Below are 23,854 nucleotides of genomic sequence, written 5' to 3'. Positions count from 1 at the left end.
GTCACACCAGTGAGGGCGGGAACTGAGCCAAGTGGATTGTGGGATAGAAGGTCATTGTCCTGGCAACGCAGGTCAAGGGTCACATGGCTAGGCGGGGCTTGCAGTATCCTGGTGCTAACAGTGCTAATTTAGTTTGTGTGACTCACTGTTTGGATTTCCCATTGTTCTGTTGCTCAAGGAAAAATTAATTGCAATCCATTATGAGTGAAAGTCAAGAAACTTAAGTGCAAATACTAACAAAGAAAAAGAAGAATGTTCTAGGATTTTCCTCCTAGAGTGTTTACAATATTGAGTAGTTTGCTATTACCAACCAGAAATATCAACTAAATTTCAGTAATTTAGAGAAATTGTATAACTTTTATAACATGAGAACTCAATTCACAATCTGGGCTATTGTTTTTTACTGCGACACCAAGCCAAGGAGTCTTAGGAAAGAAAATAAAAGCTAAAAAGAATAAGAAATGTGAAGTTCTTAATTCAATAAAATACACAAATTATCAATCACGAACTTTTAGTTTTACCTTGAATCACTCTAAATATCAAATAATGGTTTATATTAAATTTGTGGTGTGGTTGTGTGTGTGTGTGTGTGTGTGTGTGTGTGTGTGTGTAACTGAGAAGGACAGATACAGAGACATAATGAGAAAGAGACACACCTAGAAATTTTCTACTTTAGCCTAAAGACATTCAAAACAATAAATATGAATTGTTGTGACTATTCTGCACAGCCAACAGAGTTAGCCATATACATTTTAGTGGTAAATTAGAACCTGAAAGTTATGTTCAATGTATATGTCTTCCTTACAATGTGTACTTTTAGACTTTGTGAACTTTTTTTCAAAAAGGATATTTTTTATTTCAGATTGGTATTACTATGATCACATGCCTCCAAAGTGTTGCCTGCATTCATGCAACTAGATCTAGTTGTTTTGAAAAAATATGTATAGCTTTACATATTTTTATATTTGAAATACATTTCTTTTTAACAACATGTACTGGCTAGTTTTGTGTCAACTTGACAGAGCTGGAGTTATCACAGAGAAAGGAGCTTTAGTTGGGGAAATGCCTACATGAGATCCAGCTATGGGACATTTTCTCAATTAGTGATCAAGGAGGAGAGGCCCCTTGTAGGTGGGACCATCTCTGGGCTGGTAGTCTTGGATTCTATAAGAAAGCAGACTGAGCAAGCCAGGGGANGCAAGCCAGAAAAGAACATCCCTCCATGGCCTCTGCATCAGCTCCTGCTCCCTGACCTGCTTGAGTTCCACTTCTGACTTCTTTAAGTGATGAACAGCAATGTGGAAGTGTAAGCTGAATAAAGCCTTTCCTCCCCAACTTGCTTCTTGGTCATGATGTTTGTGCAGGAATAGAAACCCTGACTAAGGCACAACCCATTAATGAAATGCTGGTATTTCTTCCAATCAATATAATATAGTAAAATCAATGTATATTTTGGCCTAAAATTTTTTATCAAGTAACACCAAAATATTGATCACTTAGCCCTGTTATTCATAGTATAACTTTCCAGAAATAAATTCTTTCTCCCTTTTTTTCTGTCTTAATTGTTACTAATGTTTGATGATTCTTATGCAAGCTAATTTTTAAGTTATTTGAGGGGAGGAAACCACAGTTGAGAAAATGCTTCTTTAAGAGTGGGCTGTAGGGCTAGAGAGATGGCTCAGTAGTTAAGATTACTGACTGCTCTTCCAGATGTCCTGAGATTACTGACTGCTCTTCCAGACGTCCCAGCAACCACATGGGCTCACAACCATCTGCAATAGGATCTAATGCCATCTTATGGTATGTCTGAAGACAGCTACAATGTACTCATATGCAGTAAATAAATAAATAAATAAATAAATAAATAAATAAATAAATAAATAATTTTTATAGAGAATGTGTTGTAGGGAGACCTGTAGCACATTTTTAAATTAATGGTTGACTTGGAAGGTCCTAACACTGTTACTCCTAGGTTTTAGTTGCTAGCAGAAAGCCAGATGAGAATGCCATGAAGAGTGAGTCTATAGCAGGACCCCTACATGGTCTTTGCAATAGTTCCAGCTTTCAGATTAAGGCTCTGTCTGAGTTCTTGTCTTGTCTTTGCTCAAAGGACTATATGAGTTAAAATAAACCCGTTTTTTTCTCAAGTTGCTTTTGGTCATAGTGTTTCATCACAACAATAATAACCTTAACTAAGAAACTTCCCTACCAGGAATGCTTTGATGTTTATTGAAAGCAAATTCTATTGGTTTTATTTAATTTATATTTATTGAAATTATATATAATTGTATATTTATATTATAAATACTTATATATAAATATATAAACAAAACCTACATATATAAATTAAAACATGTATAAAGTATATGTATGTTTTACAATGTGTGTGTGTGTTTGTGTATGTGTGTGAGAAAGAGAGAGAGAGAGAGAGAGAGAGAGAGAGAGAGAGAGAGAGAGAGAGAGATTGTGCATATCCATGTGTCATTGTATGTGTATGAAAGTTGGTAGGACAATACTCAGGAGCAGACCTACTTCTCAGAGGACAACATTCTTGAGCTGACTACCTGTTTCCTCTACTTGGGTTCTGCCAGTGGAACTCAGGTCAACATCAGTCTTAGTAGCAGCACTCAGCATGCTGAAATGTCTTACAGGCCTATTTGTGTATTTTTATACATTATTTAACTGTTTACAGTTCATTGGTATTGTACTAAACTTACAGAGGGGGATTCAAAGAAAACAAATGCTAAAGACATCATTTCACCACTAACAGAGGCATGATTCCAACAACTCCAAAGGTTTTATTCTCTACCTATATTTAACAGTTTTTAGGTAAGCATCTGTTGGTTAAATGCAAACATTCAAACCCTGGTAAGGCTTCAGGACAAATATGTTCTAATTAGGTGATATATTTCCTTAATATAACCTAAACAGTGTTTTTGTTACTTTTATGTATGTTTTAAATATCAAATAACCAATATTTACAATCAGAGAGAGCTTCAATTAATGAACTGTCTAGATGAGATATTTATGTGGATATATCTATAGCAAATTGTCTTGACTGTTAATTGAGATATAGAAAGCCTGCTCTTGTATGGGTACAGTTAGTCCATGGACCACTTTCTAAACTATATAAGAATGAAGAGAGGTATCTTAGCACAAGGAGCTGGGTGCATTCATTTCTCTGTAGCTGTACTGTAACTAGCTGTCTCAACTCCCTGACCCTTTGACTTCCTTGAGATGACGGACTATACCATAAAATGTGTGCCAAGTAAATCTTTTCCCCCTTCTTTTCCCCCTTGCTTTTTGGAGGTATATTTTATAGTAACATAAATGAAATTAGAACATAATGTGTTACCCCAAATTGTTAATGAACTTCCTAAAAGTGATCAGAATTTATATGAGATTAATGGAATTAGTCCTCAAAGGATTGTGGGAAGTGGTAATTTCTCAACATTATTTTAAGAAAACTTTTATTTTGCTGGAAAAATCAGCCAGTAGGAAGTGAGAATGTCACACGGAGCTCTTCTCAGCTCAGCTATGACATGTCAAACTCACCATGAGCAGATCATATACATTAGTAATTAACCCTAAGGCTAATAAAGCCTTAGTGCTACATTTGAAAATAAATTCCTACCTCATGGAGTCATTCAGCCAAGAGCTAGTCTGTATTTGGATTCTCTCCTTTATACTCCCCATGTCTTCTTTCCTCCCCCTGTTTATTGTATAAGTCTGAATCTTTGCATGAGTGATGGATGTCTTGTGAATCTGTTTGTCTATGTGTCTGGGTCTATGTCTGTTTCTGTATATGTCTGATTTTGTCTGTGTGTTTCTTTCTGTGTCTGTAGTGTGAGCTGTGTATGCACGTGTGTGTGTATGCACATGTGTGTTTTTGTGTGTGACGTCTGTTGCATGAACTATGTCTGAGAGAGTAAATTTATCTATTTAGTGAGTAGTCTGTTAGCTCTATCTAATATTAAATCAGTCTCATTTAGGAAATCATTTAGCACTTCCCCGTGGAAGCTTTAACCAAGACTGAGCACAGATTTGAATTCTCTACATCTTGCTTCCTATCCTGTCTGCTTGTGTATTAGTCAAAATCTGAACTTGCCTGAAGGCTGTCTTGTGAATCTGTCCGTATGTGTGTCTGTCTGTTTAATGAGCCCTGTGAGTCTGTCTCCTGGGTCATGAGTTGTATATGTCTGTTTCTAACAAAAAGCTAAACTCTGTATTTAGTGAAAAGCAGCATAGAAAGCCTCCCCCGGGGAAGGAATGGGAAACTTACAGAGGTCTTGAACTGAATTTTATAAGAGATTAAGTCACTGGTTCCAACTGACCCAGATAACTGACCCAGACATCATTGTTGACCAACCAATTTTCATAAATGGTTGCTTTCACCCTTCATGGTCAATTTTAGGAAGCCTCTTTCAACTTCTGTATATGCTGCTTTCTGCAAATGACACACATGCATTACTTTGGAGCGGAGGCATGGAAGAGTATATAACTTAACATTGTAGCTATGGCTTAGATTAGGTGGTAAAGTTGATTGCACAGAAAATCCAAGGCAAGTAGAATTTGTTGTTATGTTGTTCTCTTAAAATCTGCTTAAATAAAAAGTTTTAGTACACAGTAAGATACTAGTCTTAAACCTTAGGGGACTCCAACATGTAGTATTAGTCTTATCTGTGATGTCCAGCAAAAGGTCCAATCTCTTAAAATGTAAGAGATATTTTCAGAATATCCAAGGGCTACATAATAACAGTACTGACAGATGAGCAATGGCCTCTATACATTAGTCACCTCAAAGATTTTTCAAGTAGGACTTCCCCTTCCTTACCAAATACTGACTCACCACATTTATTTTAATTTAGAACTTCATACAAATTCACCATATCTACTTCACTCCCATCTTCCTCTACCCTTAAACTCCTCTCTTTCCATTCCTTCTGAAATTCATAGTCTTTTCTCTAATCATTATTGTTACACACACATATATAATATGTATATGCATATGTATATGCATGTATATATAGATACAACCTGTGATCCCATTTATTGTTATTCATATGCACATATGTATAGTGATAACCATTTGGGATTGGGCATCTATATGAGAACTGAACCCTGGAGAAAATTAATTCTCCTCTTCTTAGCAGCCATTTATCTACCTGTGGCTTTGATGTGATATATGTTGTCATTTTTCATCTAAGGGTGGCACATATACAATTTACCCTGTCAGTATTGGCGTGCTATGTTGCAATGATGATCTTGTTCAGGGAACCACATTGTTGAGGTTCCATGGGTACATTTTCACTATCATGCCTAGAGAACACTGCCTACAAACAGGCATATGTGGTTTCTGGCTCTTTCTCTTCTGTGATTTTCCCTGAGTTTTATGCATGGGAGTTGCCTTGCAGATATAGTAATTGGGGTTAGCCATTCTGCATTCTCTGCATTTTTAGCAGACATAGTTATCTGTTATAGTTTCTATTGGTTGCCTATTGAAGCTTCTTTAACAAGGAGTGAGAGCTACCCTTATCTGTGGGTGTAAGGATAGTATTTAGAACCCAGAATTTATATTGGTTTAGGAAAATAACAGTAGTAGGTTGCCTCTTAGGTCTTTGACTTCCCAAGTCATGGGTAGTTGCTTAGGCTTACTGTACCAGGTATGAATTTTCTCATGTAGAGAATGCTTTAAATCCAAACAGACAACTATTACCTACCCCAAGAGAAAATTGCCTCTATTACACTACTGGAGGTATCTCACCAATCAAGTCATTTTGTGATATATAGGCTGTACACCTGGCCAGAACCACCACTTGCTCCTCTCCTTAGGCAGGTTACATAGTACCTTTAAACACTATGAGAGGTATTCCTCAAGGAAGAGACGTTCAGGTCAATCCCAGCTCAATTCTTCCATGGTACGTGTCTGAAGTGTATGTGTTGTCAATAATGGGGTCTTACCTTTAAGTTCTATAAAGTGGCAACTCCTTCATTATCATAGGAGACTCATACTACCCAACCACCATGAGGGGAGGTTCCTAACACCTGACACTGAGGTTTGTTTGTTTGTTTTTTCATTGCTAACAGGGGGAGCATCATTATCTTATGTTTGAATTTTGTTTTGTTTTGTTTTTTGTTTTTGTTTTTTGTTTGGTTTTGGTTTTGGTTTTTCTAGACAGGGTTTCTCTGTATAGTCCTGGCTGTCCTGGAACTCACTTTGTAGACCAGACTGGCCTCGAACTCAGAAATCCGCCTGCCTCTGCCTCCCGAATGCTGGGATTAAAGGCATGCGCCACCACTCCCAGCTGTGCTTGAATTTCTAATCTTCCTCCTTCCTCAGCTTCCTTTTCTCTCTCACTACCACCCTCTTCCTTTTCTTCCATGAAACAAATATCTTAATATATTTGCTAGAGTTGTGGATTTATTTCACATGCAGAGCTCAAATTTTTTATATTCTTGAGTTAAATCTGTCCGTCTGAGCCATACTCATTTTTCTTGCTGTTCTGGTGCCCGAATATGTCTGTTCTCATAAACAGGGACAGGATCTCACTCAATGACATTATCAGCCTCATGGCATGCAATAATTGGGCAAGGATGCTCCCTTTGCGTGAAAAATCACATAGCTATATCATAGTACATAAAAACATAAAGCTGCCTACTTAAGATCTCCAACGCTAGAAGAAGATAGGATTATCATTACATCAAAAGGTCAACCTATTCTAAATCTGTAGTGTTGAACTTGATGGGATTTTTGTCTAAAAGCAAAAATCACGCCTCTCTGAATCTGTGTGCTGTGGTTCTGCAAAGAATGGCACACTCTTCACATTTGCAGTAAGTTGTTCTCCTGACACAGCACTTACCACCCTGTGTGTTAGAAAGCAAACAGCAAACACTTCCTGTCCGGTTTTTGGAAATAGGATCTGAGATGCACTGTTGGAAGTATAACTGGTAATGGATAGACAAAAACAAATAAAAAGCCATTTCCAGACTACCATTCATTGTTTATGAACCTAAATAGCCCATAGGCTTGCCTGGCATGGTGGTTCTTGTCATTCCAGTACTTAGGCTGGAGCAGGATGATCAGAAGTTTGAGACCAGGCTGGGCAACATAGGGAGACCCTTTCTACACAAAGTAAACTTATTAAAAGAAAGCATATTGATTTACACATCAAGTGTGTTATATTCCTCAAAACACCTGAGAGAAGAAATAGATGGCCTACATATCCTACACTTTAGCAGGTACCAAATGAGCTAAAATTTTAGCAGGCAGAGTAGGGTCAACAGGTCAACTAGAAAAAGAAAATTGAGGTGACAGATGAAAAGAGACTAGTGCATTCTTGTAAAGCTCTCCCTATAGCCTTTATCGGGGTCACAAAAAAAAAAAAAGGCCTAGAGATAGAGGAAAAGAATGAGTAGACAGAGCCCCAAAAGGTTGTGCATGTAAGTCACTTATAAGTCATTATTAGTCATATACAGGTACTATGTGCCACTCCATGGACACAAAAAAGTCTAAACAAGAAAGAAGGCCCAAGCAAGGAATCTTGATTCTTACTTAGAAGGGGGAAATAAAATAATCATTAGAGGCAGATGAAAGGAGGGACCTGGAAGGGAGGGGAAATGGAGAAGGGAATGGGAGCTTTACGATCAGAGGCAGGGGCTATCCCAAAAGCTGTTACCTGTCCATAGGGCATGTTCTTATAGCTGGGCTGCCTTGTCCAGCCTCAGTGGGAGAGTATGTACCTAGCCTCAAAGAGACTTGATGTGTCAACGTTAAAGGATACCAGGGTCCCCCATCAGCCCAGAGGAGAAGGTGAGTAAGGGATGGGGAAGGATTGTGGGAGAGAGTGACATGGAGGGGACCAGTGAGCAAGATGTAAAGTTATTAGGTAAAAAATAAAATTAAAGTTAAAAAAGAAAATAGATTGGACAGGACTCAGTGGCACTGATAAACAGGAGCTCAGAGTATATTCCCCAGGGAAGCCAGCCTCTACTCAATCCTTCAAATCTTTTCTTCTATAAAGAAAAGGCCTTAAAATACTAGTAAAGGTGTTTGGGCTAGTTTGGGTTTTTGTTTGGTTTGTTGCTGCTGTTGGTGGTGGTGGTGGTGGTGGTGGTGGTGGTTTTGGTTTTTGTTGTTATTACTTGCGGTGTTTTTGTTTATTTGTTTGTCAATTGACATAGGTCATAGTCATCTGAAAGAGAGGATCTTCAACTGAGAAAATATCTCCTTAAAATAGGATTGCAGGCAGGTCTGTAGGGCACTTTCTGAACTCATGATTGATGTAGTGAGGACCAGACTATTATGAGTGAGGCCATTCTTGGGTTCTTAGTTCTATAAAGAAACAGGCTGAGAAAGCAATGAGGAGCAAACTCATAAGCAGCATTCCTCCATGGCCTCTGAATCACTCCTGCCTCCAAGTTGCTACCCTGTTTGAGTCACTGTCCTGACTTCCTTCAGTGTTGAACAATGATGTAGAAGTGCAAGACACATAAACTGCTCTCCCAGTTGTCTTTGGCAACGGTATTTCAACCCAGCAACAGTAACCCTAAGGGATCCGAAAAGAAAATGATTAGAGTCAAAGCTTTAACTTACTGGAGAAGAGTTGGGAAATTCTCCCATCTTAGGCAATGGGCAAAATATCCATTGCTCTTAGTGATGTTAGAAACCTCATCAAAAGGATTATTGATTACTCTTTAATAGAACCCAACAGCTCTAATGCAACTAGGACAGGAAGAGCAAATATCTCTCCTTAGAAGCCACACAGAACAGCATGACTGCTTTAACCAGCTCAGTACCTGTCTGAAGTTTCCCCCAAAATGTCAGTGGAGGGGATTTTCACAAGGGACGCTTTCAAACTGCTATGAGTTGGTGCCAAGATAGATGCCAACAACAACAGCAGCAGCAACAACAAAAGTTGAATGCTGATCTGGATAAATAAGCCAAACTGCATCAGTCCTCAGGATGGACACTAAGAGGTATGCTTTACCTACATGCCCACACAAGAGACACTCTATAGCATTTATATGATGGCCCCACAGCCAGGCTTAAAGCAAACACAACTGAGCTCTCAGTGTTTTATGCAGCAACCTAAATGAGTTTGTCATTACACAAGAAGGTTCGAGGCCCTGGTTTCCAGTCTGGCCTCCACAACTCAAGGAACAAAGAGTGAGCCAAGAAAGAGACAGCAAAACATACCATCTTTTAGCCATGCCAGAAGCCATGGATGAACTGGGTTACCTGAAAGGGGAGCTGGAAATGAAAAAGGGTAGGCAGGCAAGAGAAGGATGAAGCCAAGACACATGTTTCTGACCAAGGCTCAAAGTTTAATATAGGGAGAACCCACAGACCCATCCTTTGTTTCAGCTGCATTGAGTTACAAAGCAAGCTCAGGGGGCAGTCTACTCTTGTGGGAAATTGACTCCACCTGGGTCATTAAGGCCCAACCATGGCAAGCACTTAAGGTCCATTTAGCCTGCTCATGGCTAGTGGAAAGGCACAATTCCCCCCTTTTTTTATTTTTTAAAGATGAGCAGTTATCAATAGCTGGACAAGGACACAAGATTTACCTGTTTTCCATAATCCCATCTAGGGTATAAAGTGGCTAGGCCATTGCACCTGTCTTAGGTCCATGTCTATATTGCTCCTTCTTACCCATCATGGACCACAAACATAATTTTTTGATGTATGTGTCTGGCTTAGGTTGATAGGAGCTCAAGAACAGTTACCCATCTCTAACCATCAGCCTTCAAAAGCACCCTCTTTCACATTCAGGCCAAAGCCACAAAAGACTCAATATATTTCTTCATAGTGATGAATAACTGCCATGGTGAATAGCTGAGCTTATTGAAAGCAATTAGGTGTAAAGGCAACCAATTTGCTTAAGATACAAGGTCCAAAAGTTAAAAGCAACAAGATTATGATTAGAAATTAAAGTTGTCTGCAGGGATGTCCCAGGTATTTAATTCAGCTGCTAATTGACAAAGATCAAACACAAAGTCTGGCCACCTGGTATATGGAGGGTGGCAACACATATCTTATATATTTAGACCAAACAAAATTTTCTTATCCTTTCTAGTTATAATTTCAAGAGAAAAAGCAGCTTGTCAATTGCTGAACCAAATAAACAATTGCAGAGATTTTTCTAGGAAGAAACAGCCATCAGCTTACTTGCCATAGATCTTGAGAAGGTGCTGACCCCTTTAAGAGCAGCATTTCAGCTCCTGACAGGGCTTCTCATGCTGTGTTTGACTCCTAGCTAAGGGTACAGGGCAACTTATCAGTTTCTGCTGTGCAAATTTAGACTGCCTTCTAAACAAGTTAAACTAAATCAAGGGATGGATAGCCAGCAGATAAAGTTTTAACCATTTTTCTTTTGAATATGAAAGCTAGAACAACAGTCATTCCAACAATGAAAAAAAAATCAGACATAAATTGACACATGTGGGAAGATAGGTGAACCAAAGACAGACAATAGACAAAGAAGGAAGAGAACTTAAACCTAAGCTAAGAATATTGCCAATAGAAGACAGTAGAGGAGAAAGACATATCCCAATTTCCTCATGTCTCTATGAGAGCTCTGAGATAGCTTATATCCTTTTTTTTGCTAACATGTCCTGGACACGATACAAAAAGCAGGTAACAACTGCTTTTCTGAGACCAATTCTCTCTCTCTCTCTCTCTCTCTCTCTCTCTCTCTCTCTCTCTCTCTCTCTCTCTGACACACACACACACACACACACACACACACACACACACATCTACCATTCCTACTTCTGGGAACCATGCATAACATAAACATGCTTGAGCTAAGAATTTTTCTAACATCTTTTTTAGTTTTTGTTTTCGTTTTATTTTATTTTAAACCCTGTTCCTCTCTCCTGATGCAGCTCTTGGCTGTCGAAAAATGCCTATAGAGAATTCCCCTCTTCAAATGTGCTGCCACCCCTAGGTGAATTCAGCATCAGGTCAGCACCTCTTCAACCTAGCCTGTATCCCTTTAATGGACCTCCTGCAACAGCAGCCTCCAAAATGTAAAATTTAGACCTTAATGCTGTTTGTTACTTAACACTGGGCAGGATACTGTGACTTTTCTTCTGTTTTCTGTGGAGTTCCACCCAAGACAGCATTTCTCAGTGGGTTCCTCCATTCTTAGGTTCCTGTTCTAGTGCCACTTGTAGCTGGCCAGCAGCCATACCTCCTTAGTTTAGTTTCTTGTTGCTATGAGACAGTGCCTTGGGAAGAAACCTGGAATTGTAAGACAATTCAATGAATGAATGATTGAATGAATGAATGAGTGAATGAAATAAATCCATGCTTTCTTTTTCTTTCTCAAATTATTGTTTCCCCTCCTAACATCTCTGCTCATGGTCATACCCAAAAGAGGACAAAAATTGGAGACTTAGAGATGTGCCAGAAAGAAACGCCCATAAAATTTGTTGCGTCTCATTTCCTGGCTGTATTTATACAGCTTATAAAGTAGTAAGAAATTATAACCACCAAGACTCTAAATGGCTGCAAAAATAATTGGTAGAATCAAAGATAAATCCTGAGAGATTGGCCATCTTTATCAGTATATTTCACTCTTCTATTTCCCCATTACATCTCTTAGTTTGTTTATCCTATAAAACTGAGTTTTAAGTTTCTTGAGTTATGGTTGCAATTCTGTAGATAAAAGTTCCTTAGACCCATTCCAACTGCCATGTTGCTTTCATTCTAGAGCTAAAGCTCTCAAGTGTGCACTGTGATGATCTTTGTGAGAGACAGTTAGAATTGGATTCCCTTCAAACCTTTTCCTCTGGCCGGTCTATCTTTGTGCCAGCTTGCTTCTTTCTTTGTTGTGTATTCAGATGTCAAGGACTATGTTCTTTTCCAAGGTACATCTTTTATGAATCACCCTTACACTGGAGCTTCCCCATCTTCTCTGTTTTGTTCAGTTTTGAGATGATCTTTCAAGGGTCAAGGTGTCTCTGCAATGCTACTGTTCACTGTGGAATTTTTATGTCTCCCAAACAAGAAGATTCCACCTCTTGTAAAAAATTATCAGCCAGTTGTTCAAGCTTAGGTCTCTACAAACTGCAATCCATACATGTAAAAATGAAAGCAAGACAGTTATATAAATTGACTTCCCAGAATTGATACCACTAAGATTTTCATCAGGCCTATTTTAATGTCAGATTTTAAACAAACCATCTGCTTTGCAAACATTGAGACCAGTTCTCACAAACACTTTCTAAAGTAAAATTTTGTCAGCAAAAAAATATTGTTAATATTCTTTGCTAAGTAAAATGACTTCAAATGTCATGATTCTGAAATAGAAGAATCTAATTTTTTGAGTCAAGTTTATTCTCAAGATTAGATAAGCAAGATCTCAAAGGTGGGATACTGCAAAGCTGTTCATAGGGGTCTACTTAGTCCTCTTTACCTCGGTCTTTTGCCAAAGACCTAATTGCTTTATAATGAACCAACAAGAGAAACAACAATTCCAAGTAAACTGCTGACAAGCTAAATGTATGCATCTAATTGGTGTTTGGAGAGGCATTTTCTGTCTAGTTGCTAAAGGGCACATTCAAGAACAGGATGGATGTCTTCATATGTGAGTAGGACTGCTTACTGTCAGAAGGTAGATAATGCTTGGAATTTTCACTCAGACCAGCATATATTAATAATGATTTGCTTAGTAATATAATCTGAAGTTTCCTTATTGGTAAAACTGTAATATTAAAGAAAATTATTCTTTCCTTCTAGTAGGTAATATGTGCCATTGTGACACTGTTTGGAATAGGATTTCATGTTCAACTCCCTTCTGTCTGCTAAGATTGTATAAGATTGCACAGGGCTTGAGCATGCTATCACGACCCCTGTAAGTTCCTATTCACACTGATTTATATATAAGAGGACACTGTTCTGTTCTAATCATCCACCAAACTTTTTATGCCTCCCTTTCATAATGTTCCCTAAGCCTCTGGTGAAAGGAATGCCATGTGTACATCCAACTTAGGTCTGTGAATACTGTACTCTTAATTTGTGCTCCTGGGTTAGTTGTGGATCATTGTATTTATAACCAACTACAGTAACTAGAAGCTTCTCTGATGAGAATTGAGAGATTCATTAATCTAGAGAAATAGTAAATATGTGTGTGTGTGTGTGTGTGTGTGTTTGTGTGGTGTATGTGTGTGTGTGTATGTATATATACACATATTTATATAATATGTATAGTATAGTATGCATATTTATATAGCTTTGTATAATGTGGTTTTATATAATAGATTTTTATAAAATTAATATATAAGTAAGGAGTTAGTTTAACACTACAGTCTATGATCTATGTAGCTAGAGGTTCTTGGTCCAATAATAATACCAGGTGTAGGTTTCATCTTGTAGAGAACTTACAATTCCAATCAGAAAATGATTCGTTATTTCCATGACATGAGTTTCTCTAAAAATGTAGTGCCTGGTAAGTCAGCTACACTCCTATGGAAGAACACACATCTAGAATATTTGGGCAGCACAATGATGTCTTGATGGGTGAGAAAAGTACACAGTGTTGGTTGGGTGGAAGGGGACAATAGATCTGGAACAAGAGGGCAGCTGGATGAATATGATCAAAACACATTAAATATGAAATTATTAAAGCACTGATAAATATTTATAAAATATGGCATAAACATAGATGACCCTTGTAGACACAAGTTTTTCATCAGTATCCACTTTCCAAAATAATAACTCTGAGACTTAATTGTTTATGAATAAATATGCAGTCCATAAACTTTGGGTCATTCCCTGACTAGTTCATAACTTATATAACCTGTTTATTCTAGTCGGTGTCTGTCATATGCTTGGTTACCTCTCCTTGGTTTTATGCATCTGACTTCCTCAGAGTTCAGGGCAAATCCCCAACTCCTGACTTTTTCAGGGAGTCTGCATAGGTCTAACCTAGGCATTCTGTATATATATCATAGTTGTGTAATCTGGTGTTTTTGTGGAACTACAAACAGAGGGAGTTGTAGCTGTTTCTGATGCTTTTGCTGCGTTGGAGACCCTTATTCTCCTAGAGCATTGCACTGTCCAGCTTTAATATGAGAGGAGATGCCTAATCTTATTGCAACTTGACATACCAGGTTTTGCTGATATCCCAGGAAGACTTACCCTGTTCTGAGGGAAAACAGAGGAAGAGGAAATGATGGGGAGGGAGGAGTTTCAGGGTATAGTGGGTAATAGGCATATGGTAGGATGGGAAAATACATTTGGAACGTAATATATGAGACAATAAAATCATAAAGAAGAATAAATAAAGGGGATTACTGAAAATTTTAAGGGTGTAGTCACTCATAGGTTTATGCACCACAAATTGGAGTTAATAGGTCATACTAAAAAAAAAGGATATCACATGAAATTGAAAGGGAAGTGAAAGGAGGAAGATAGATCCAGAAGAACTTAGGGGATGAATGTTAGGTAACTATCATCACACCATATGTATACTTGAAACTATATGTGTATAAAATTCTCAAAGGCTAAGTGAACTATATTTAAAAGTACCTTGAAGGATGGTTGTTAATGTCAATATAAGTAGGTTTAAGGTACATGGACTATTCCTCACATTAATTAGTATGCATGATATGGCCAATAAATGTTATCATTACAAGTGAAAAATCTTGGAAAATGAATTATGTGGAATACCTGCCTGGGCATTTAAACAAAAGTGGCCAAGGGAGTTTCCTGTCCTAGTTCTTATACTTCCACTGCTACTCAAATACATCCTGGAAGCAAAGGCTACATATAAAATACAGAGTCAAGCCTAACTAAAGTGATAAGAGAAACAAAACACAATGATACTTATAAAATGATTTGGAATATTGTTCTCTTACTCTTAAGTCTCTACTTTGGTTTATGGTGGGGATCTTATTGAAGTGAGTCATCGTTCAACTTGTACCCCGCACTAACAGTAGAACTCATTTATTTATGAGTCACTGTGCTTCCCAAGGCTCCTTGGGTTGTGTAAGAACTAAATCATTGTGTTGTTGCTCACAAGCATTTAGAGTTTTAAAATATTATGTTTCAAGTCTAATATAGGTCAGGAATATCAGGAATCTGGGATAAAGCTTGGATTTTTCCAAGTTATGTGCATTGGGAGTCAACAAATGAAATTTCAAAGAGAAGCAAACTTCTCTAATGAGATTCCACTTAATTAATTTGAAGAGAAAAGGACGATTATAGTTGGCCATCTAATAGCAAGCTTTTTAAGTTATGAATGTTTTATTCATCCATTTTATTTAAATTTTGTTAATAAAATATTTCTAATATTCACTTGTGGATGTGAAAAACTATGATGATGTGTGTGAAAATGCCATCTATAAACATGAAAAAAGACAAAATCAATGCCTGGGGCTCAGGCACTTTTCCCCCTTTTCAAATCCTTAAAAAAAAAAAAAAAACAAAAAAAAAAAAACCTCTAATGTCTTCTGAATTAACTCTAGCATGAAAATAATGTCTTCTCAAATCGCCATCTCAGCCCGAAAATACACGGGTGCATAAGCATATGCCTGTCAGAGTTTCACAGTTGTTTTAAAGATTTAACACGTTTTTCTTCACTAATCCTTTATCTTTTTAAGAGTCAATATCATGCAGCTTCTTGTACTTGTACCTTTTAGTGTGGTCGGCTCAAGTTCAAGTTCCCTCTGGTTTTATAGAAGGAAGCATATAAATGTAATGAAAATACACATTGGATAATCAGAAGCTACCTTTATATTTAGAGAAAGGGAAAAAAGTCACAATGCTGGTTATTCTTTTCTCAACATGAAGAGATTAAATAATAATTAACATTGCAATGTTGTTTAGCTTGATCAAACAAATATTATGATTCACTTAATATTTGCATAAGCAATAATCATGCCAATTGCTACTGAGCCCATTTACAGCCATGGATAAAATTATCTACAGACTTCTGATACCAAACCAAAAACAAGAACCAGGTGATAATGAGAAAACATTCCAGTGTTCCACTGAGCATCCTTCAATGTTCTCAGCAAGTCAGTGATTTTTCTAGTCAGAGCTATAGGGCAGCACAATATTTACTCCATGAAACAATAATGTTAGCTTTTATATAATTTCTATTATAATTATCAGTGTAAACTACACATATATTTGTGCTAGCAGAGATTTTAATTTGAGGTAGAAGTAGGAAAAAATCATTGAAGTTTGTTTCAATATGCGTTTTTTATTTGTTTAAATATCCCTACTGATGTGATACCTACAATAATGTGGATTCTTTAATTGCATTATTATGCGGACTGATAATAAGGCAATGAAATTTAATGTATGAAATTCAAATTCAGGTTTAAGGACTGTTTATGAGCATCACACATAAATGCATTGCATACAGATAGCTGACTAAAAAATGGCAAATAGAATTATCACATGCCCACATTCTTTTCTGTTCTGTTATCAATGAACATTAGCATGATATGTGCACTATGATTAAAAATACCACAATGAATAATTATTACCAATGACTATAAGCTCTCCAGAATTTCTTACTTCCTTCCTCATTCCCTTGTATGTTCAAGGCCACCCACTAAGAGCCATAGTGTGGATAGACACCATAATTATATAGGTTCTTCTTAGCTTCTTAGACACTTTCTCAGGTTTGTTTCTGTTCATCTTGACTAGCAAGGTGAGATATTTTGTAGACTACTCCAAAATGAAATTTTTGATGTTTGTATGTTTGTTTGGTTGTTGGCTTATTTGTGTTTCTAATATTTAGGTCACAGTTGTGGACATTTGTAAGGAATCCGTTTGTGAGGAATCCATACAGACAAATTACAATTGTTATCATAACTTATCAAAGGTGCACACCATCACCATGACCTAGAACTTATCATTGAATCCAACATTGCTGATATGGTACAAAGAGTGTTTGTTTTCCCTCTCAAGTTCCTTATGACCTTTCTAAATTGTACTAAATAGGGGAGGGAATTTCTATATGTAGCCTACCCTTCAGAACAAGAAGGCAACAATACCTTTTTGAAAGCAAGATATCTACACAAATTATTTGACATTGTACAACAAGATTTTCATATTGTTCCTTTACAGATGCATCAGCTTTAATGGATGATGGTATTGACTAATGGAAATTAACTTTATGCTTAGATTTATGCTTAAATCTAGTACTATCTTATGAATATCTTAAAAATATTCTAACTTTGAAGGTCAAGGAGACTGCATCAGCTGGCTCGCATAGCTCCTTGACACTCCTCCAACTTTTTATGTGGCTTTCTTACTTTAAAACTGTGGATCTACCATATGGGACATAAATTCATTTAACACATTGTGTACCCCAGTCCTACAACCATACTCTTCTAATATTTTGAGCTGAATGACAGTAAAATCTCAAGAATATCTAGAAAATGTCTACCATTTCTCCTTTCAGAAATAATAACATAGTAAAGCTAACAAAGACTTAACCTTCTGTTAACCTGTTTTGTTAAGTATTTGAATCCTTGCTGAAAACCCAAAACATATAATAAGGATTGTTACTTTACATATAAGAATATAAAAGCAGTGTTCTTTCATTTTAATTATGTTCAATTCTATGGGGTCCAACTTTAGCTTCATGCTAGCATCCTCTGCCTTCAAGTACCATCAGGTAACATTTATTTAGTATCGTAATTATCCATCACAATTTTTCACCCTACAAAACTTACCTGCTTGCCTTCCTTAGTATGTGATATGCTTATTAGTTCTATCCAGAATTCTTCCTTCCTTTACAATCTTCTCTTATACAATGTGTAGCCATCACTGCTCATATGCCATTTTTTAAAATTTTTACAGACATATGTTTCATTTAGTGACATATTTTTTCTTTTAATACATATTTTCTTGAGTTGCTAACCTCTGAATTCCCTGCAAGTTACACTGAGCTTTATAATGTAAATGAGAAGAAACATCTAATAAACACAGGTAGATCATTAAGGTATCAGTGACAATATGAATAAATCATGAATGACCTTGTTTGATAAGAACAAAGGGTGGAAAAAGACAAAGGGTGAAAATATGTTATTGCTTGAGTATCTTTTCTAAGAACCTGAGAAAGTAGAAAACGTGAAAATCTTTGTTTCATATGTAGTGATAATCAAAGTTGCCTTTGGGTACCACAAGGCAATCTAGACTGCATCAATAATATAGCAAATGATGAGTAGGGAAAATAAATTGAATGAGTTTTAAAGAATAACAGAAAGGGGAGTTAAAGTTTAAACTACTCACTTTAAGAAAACCTGAAAGAAAGTATATGAAAATTAAAATAGTTAACTGAAAGTGAAGGAAAATCAACATTCAAGTAATAATTTTACCCCCTTTCTTCTGAAAACTTTATTTGTGGAATAGTCATTTCAAGGCAAAAATGCAATACTTAAAAATTAAAAAAAAAAAAAACTGAGAATGTATGTATCTAAAAGCCCCTTCCTCAAGCCTTAAAATGGTGTAAAATAAGACTACTATGTGAAGATAGCAGATGTTAGTAGCTCCTACTAATTTTGAAGCTGACACAGAAGAATATCTGATTCTTCCAGCCCAAGACCAGGACCTGAAATGTTGCAACAGTCAATCTTAAACTAAATACAATGAATTGTTACACACAGTGTATTTCTGGATCTGCAACATTTTAGAGGGCCATTGAGTTGACATTGAGGTCAACTTTGAGTTGACCATTGTTCCTGGAGAAGGAGCTTGAAATCAGTAATGCCAATTTCAGCATAAAAAAACTTAATAACTTGATCCAGTAATGTGCTCTTGAAATCTGATTCAAAATTTACACTAGGTATCTTGCATCCAGGAAGTTTTTCTCCAAGAGCTGAAGGGAAACCACTTTTAGTTCAAATGGTAAGATTTAAGATACCATACAAATGCTTGAAGCTATTAAGATTTATTCTTTGTGTAATTAAACCCTCTTGGTTTGGTTGATCCTTTGAATAGTTCTTTTTGTTCCCACTTGGTTGATTTCAGCCCTGAGTTTGATTATTTCCTGCAGTCTACTCCTCTTGGGTGAATTTGTTTCCTTTTGTTTTAGAGCTTTTAGGTGTTCTGTCAAGCTACTAATGTATGCTCTCTTTCCCTAATACAACTATCTCTTGTGAGGCTATGCCAATGCCTGGCAAATACAGAAGTGGATGCTCACAGTCACCTATTGGATGGAACACAGGGCCCCTAAAGAAGGAGCTAGAGAAAATACCCAAGAAGCTAAAGGGGTCAGCAACCCTATAGGTGGATCAACAATATGAACTAAACAGTACCCCACAGAACTATGTCTCTAGTTGCATATGTAGCAGAGGGTGGCCTAGTTGGCCATCAATGGGAAGAGAGGCCCTTGGACTTGCGAAGATAATATGCCCCAGTACAAGGGAATGCCAGGGCCAGGAAGCAGGAGTGGGTGGGTTGGGGAGCAGGGTGGGGGAGGGTATAGGGGACTTTCGGGATAGCATTTGAAATGTAAATGAAGAAAATATCTAATAAAAATATTTAAAACAAAACAAACAAACAAAAACCTCTTTGAAGAGCAGAACATTCATTTCAGGAAAGTCCAAAATGGCTAGGTGAAGCAAGGAAAGTGACTTTTGTTAAAAGAATCTGGGTTCAGAGCTCTTGCACTGAGGGTTGTGCTGGCTGGTTTCATGTGTCACCTTGACACAAGCTGAAGTTTTGACAGAGAAAGGAGCCTCCCTTGAGGAAATGCTTCCATGAGATCCAGCTATAAGGCATTTTCTCAATTAATGATCAAGGGGGGAGGACCCAGCCCATTATAGGTGGTGCCATCCCTGGGCTGGTGGTCCTGGGTTCTATAAGAAAGTAAGCTGAGCAAGGCAGGGAAAGCAAGCCAGTAAGCAGCACTCCTCCATTGACTCTGCATCAGCTCCTGCCTCCTGGTTTCTGCCCTGTGTGAGTTCCTGTCCTGACTTCCACAGTAATGTGGAAGTGTAAGCTGAATAATCCCTTTTTTTTCTTAACTTGCTTCTTGGTTGTGCTGTTTTGTGCATGAATAGAAACCCTAACTAAGACAAGGAGACAGACTTTTCTTGGAGGAAATTCTTTCTAGCATCAATGAAGAAAGCATGCAGATGTGAATCACAAGAAAGAAAAAAAAAATAAAATAAAAGAAGGGATATGCTGCAAACTGTCAACAGTCAACCATCAATGAATGCATTTGGATATCTCAGTGCATTGAGCATGGGAGCATATGAAATACAATTTCAATACTTTTACCAAACCGTATTTGTGAGTGTACTTAATTTGATTCTATCTGTATACAATTTCATTTTCATCCCTCATCCCAAAAGCATTTTTTTCTGTCCTATTGCTTATTCCCTTAATAACAAGAAAAAAAAAGATATGTTCAACCCAGTTTATTTACTTATTTATCTCTTCATTGGTCTCTTTTCTATTTCATAACTTAATGTAGACAGATTGTAGAGCTTCAAAGAAGATCTACGAAGGTAAACACAGCTTGGTCTGCAATGGTGATGGGTTGAGATTTTTATCAGTTATGTTATCAAGTCAGGAAATATTTTTTAACACAAGAAAGCTGTGTTCGTTTTTATGAAGTTAGGTAACAGCATAAAGAGGTGTCTGAAGAAGCCAAGCAAAGAAGCTGAACTTGGAAAGAGTGAACTAAAACAACAGCAACAACTTATGTTTGGAAAGCAATAACAATAAAGGCACCGTTTTTATATGAAACAGAAATGCAACAGCAGTGCTGGGCCAGTCAAGCAGTCTCACTTGTACTGTAGAGAATGATCAGAGGATATATGTGAGACATGAGGTTCATTGAAATCTACTCATAGAGAATCTGATGGGAGATAACCTTACTACCAGGGAAGTTAACAGGGAAGATAAACTAATACTGTCAAAGCCAAGTGCATAAGTTACAGCTTCAACCCTCATAGCACTGGGCCCTCTAGTCTGCTGGGACAAGCTGGGCAAGAAAGATCTATGCCCCTCACAATGCTTCATCAATAACACTTGCACTCTATGCAAGAGTCATGCAAGGACTGCCAGCTGGACCAAGAGCACTCACTCTCTTCATAGATCTCCTCTGTGTACTACTAGCTGTAATAACCAAAGCTTCTGCAGATGGTACTTATAAACAATGGCACCACTAGCTCTGCAGCTCCCCTTTTCTCTTTATGACTAGTGTCCCCCTGAGCAGCTGGGGACCTAAGGAGCAGGCCTGTTCATGGATATTACCTTGCTCCATCCCCAGTGTGTCAGCAACTTACTCTGAGCATTCAGGATTGGATTCCACTTTTTTCACATCCATTCCTCCATTAACTTAGCTTGAGGCATGGCAAGGACATGTCATTTAATGTTATACTTTTCCTTATGTATCATATATATCCTAATTATTGTGGTATTTTTAGGTAGTGCTAAAGACAAATTAGTTTCCTGTGTTTAGTGGGTAACCGAGTCTATCTTTTAAACATTTTCTTTATTGGGCATTAAAATACTTGGAATTTATGCACCAAGACTCATATCAATGTCTAGATGCCAAATAATAGTGATAGCCCACCCATTTTATACTTTCTAAAACATGCAAAATACACCAATTAGAATGAAGCATGACAGAAAGTCAGGGGACAAATGGGGCATAGGCAGTGAGCAGGAGATGAGAACAGAGTCTTTAACCCAAATCTGTGTAAAGCCTATGGTCTGCAGAGGAACAGGAATTCCACTGTATATAACTGTCCCCAGTCCCCTTCTAAATCAACAACTTCCTAGGAATCTCATCACAAATTTTATTGACAGGGATATACTAAACTAGTATAACCCTGTTGGCTTCTGTTTTTAATTTTTCTGATTATAATTCACTGAAGACAAGAGTTGAATTTTGTAAGGTTGAGCTTTGACTTCTAAACCTTTACCATCACACACACACACACACACACACACACACACACACACACACACACACACACACAATCATGTTCCTATACAGAGAAGAAAAACAATCATACATCTTTCCCTGGTGTTATAACAAACAGTTTAGCAAGACATGCTAACTGGTATAATAGTAGCAGGAATGCCCTGGGAATAACCAGGCACTTTCTGATTATTTTTAAGGCCCACCTCACAAGATGAAACACATAGCTGCCACCATGAGTGTTCCAGGACCAATAGCCTCAAAAACTATAGACTCTAAGGAAGAACAGCTATTATTCTTCTTCAAAGTGGACAATGATTAAGCCAACTTCTAATGGCTTATAATTACACACATAGATTAAGATATTTCATAGCCTTATTTACAGTTGATGGTGATCAACACCATATTCTGCAAGTAAACAAGGCAAAGAGAATAAAAAAAAAAACATGGTATAACGTGTATACTGTTCCTACTTATCCAAAAATCCAAAGGCTCAAGGATAATTGTAGAAGAGACATATAAAAGAGTATAATAGCCAGTGGCAGTAGTTAATTACAAAGAAACTGTGTCTTCTAGAGCGAGCATGGTAGTTGCTCATATGAACCCACAGAGGTTGGGACAACATGCAAATAACCAGGGTGGGAATAAGCCATACCAAAGTTCAGTGTGGAGAAAGTTTCTGGGCAAGAATTTGCACTTATAGCCAAAGAGGTATTGGGATTTCAAAGTTGCCATGAAAGAAATTTTCAATTGTTTTAAAAAGTCTAGTCCACAGTGAGAAAAAACAGCCCATTGGAAAGGCACATATCCAAGACTATGTGGTCAGCAAAACTGACTTTAATGAAGGAGAAAAATAACACAATGTTGGATGGGCATGGAATCGGGTACAGATCTGGGAAAAGGTAGGGGATGGAAGGTGATTCTGAGAACACACATTGTATGAAATTCTCAAAATACTACTTGTTAAATTTAACAATAAGAAATGTTAAAAAAAATTTAAAGAAATACATTTATGCAAAGAGGAAAGAAGCAGAGATTGAAAAGTGTAATATAGGACAAAATTATTGGCTTCCCAGGTGGAGATACCCATGTGCTGTTGAATATTAAATGTGCTCAGGAACCTGGCTTAAGGAAAGAGAATTTGAAACTAATAATTCTTAGACATTCCCAGTTGTAAACACTGCCTGGTTCTTAAATTTTATGTATGCATTTCTCTGTTTTGTGTAAAGAGTCATTTTGCATCAGGTAACCTCAGTGTACCTTGGATAACCTTAATGTATCACCTAACTTCCTTGTTTTCTTCTGTAATATAAGTCTGATGCTCACTTTGAGAAATTACATTCATATCAACACTCCCTTGTGTTCACATCTGTTTGTCACCACACAGACTCCTTGTCTATCTGGGTACCAGGACCCTGATTCTCCTGCGGGTTAGGGGGCCAACTGAGTCCAGTCAGCAGCAAATATAACTTTAAAATATAATTGAGCACAATTTATTTGTAAAGACGTGTCATCACCTCCTCAAGATGTAAAATTATATCTTAGAAATAATGTTTTATTATCTCATAGATTATATCAGATATGTTCTGCTCATTATAATAAAATTATTGATAAGGTATAAGAAAAGCAACAAAAAGAGGGCCTGGATTTGGGGCAAAGGGCATCTCTAGGATGTGCCAGAGACCTGGGATGGGGGATGTTTTAGGGAATCTATGATGGTGACTGAGACGCCTAGCAGTGGGGAATTTTGAGTCTGAAGTGTTCACCACCTGTAACCAGACAGGATTCCCAATGGAGGGGTAAGGACACCAACCTACCAACAAAACCTTCAAACCAGAATTTGTCCTGTCTACAAGATGTGCACTCACTGATAAGCGGATATTAGCCCAGAAACTTAGAATACCCAAGATACATCTTGCAAAACACAAGAAAACCAAGAAGGATGACCA

Source organism: Mus pahari, chromosome 18 (assembly GCF_900095145.1).
Source record: "Mus pahari chromosome 18, PAHARI_EIJ_v1.1, whole genome shotgun sequence".
Classification (NCBI taxonomy): Eukaryota; Metazoa; Chordata; class Mammalia; order Rodentia; family Muridae; genus Mus; species Mus pahari.
Note: the sequence above shows the minus strand (reverse complement) of the source record.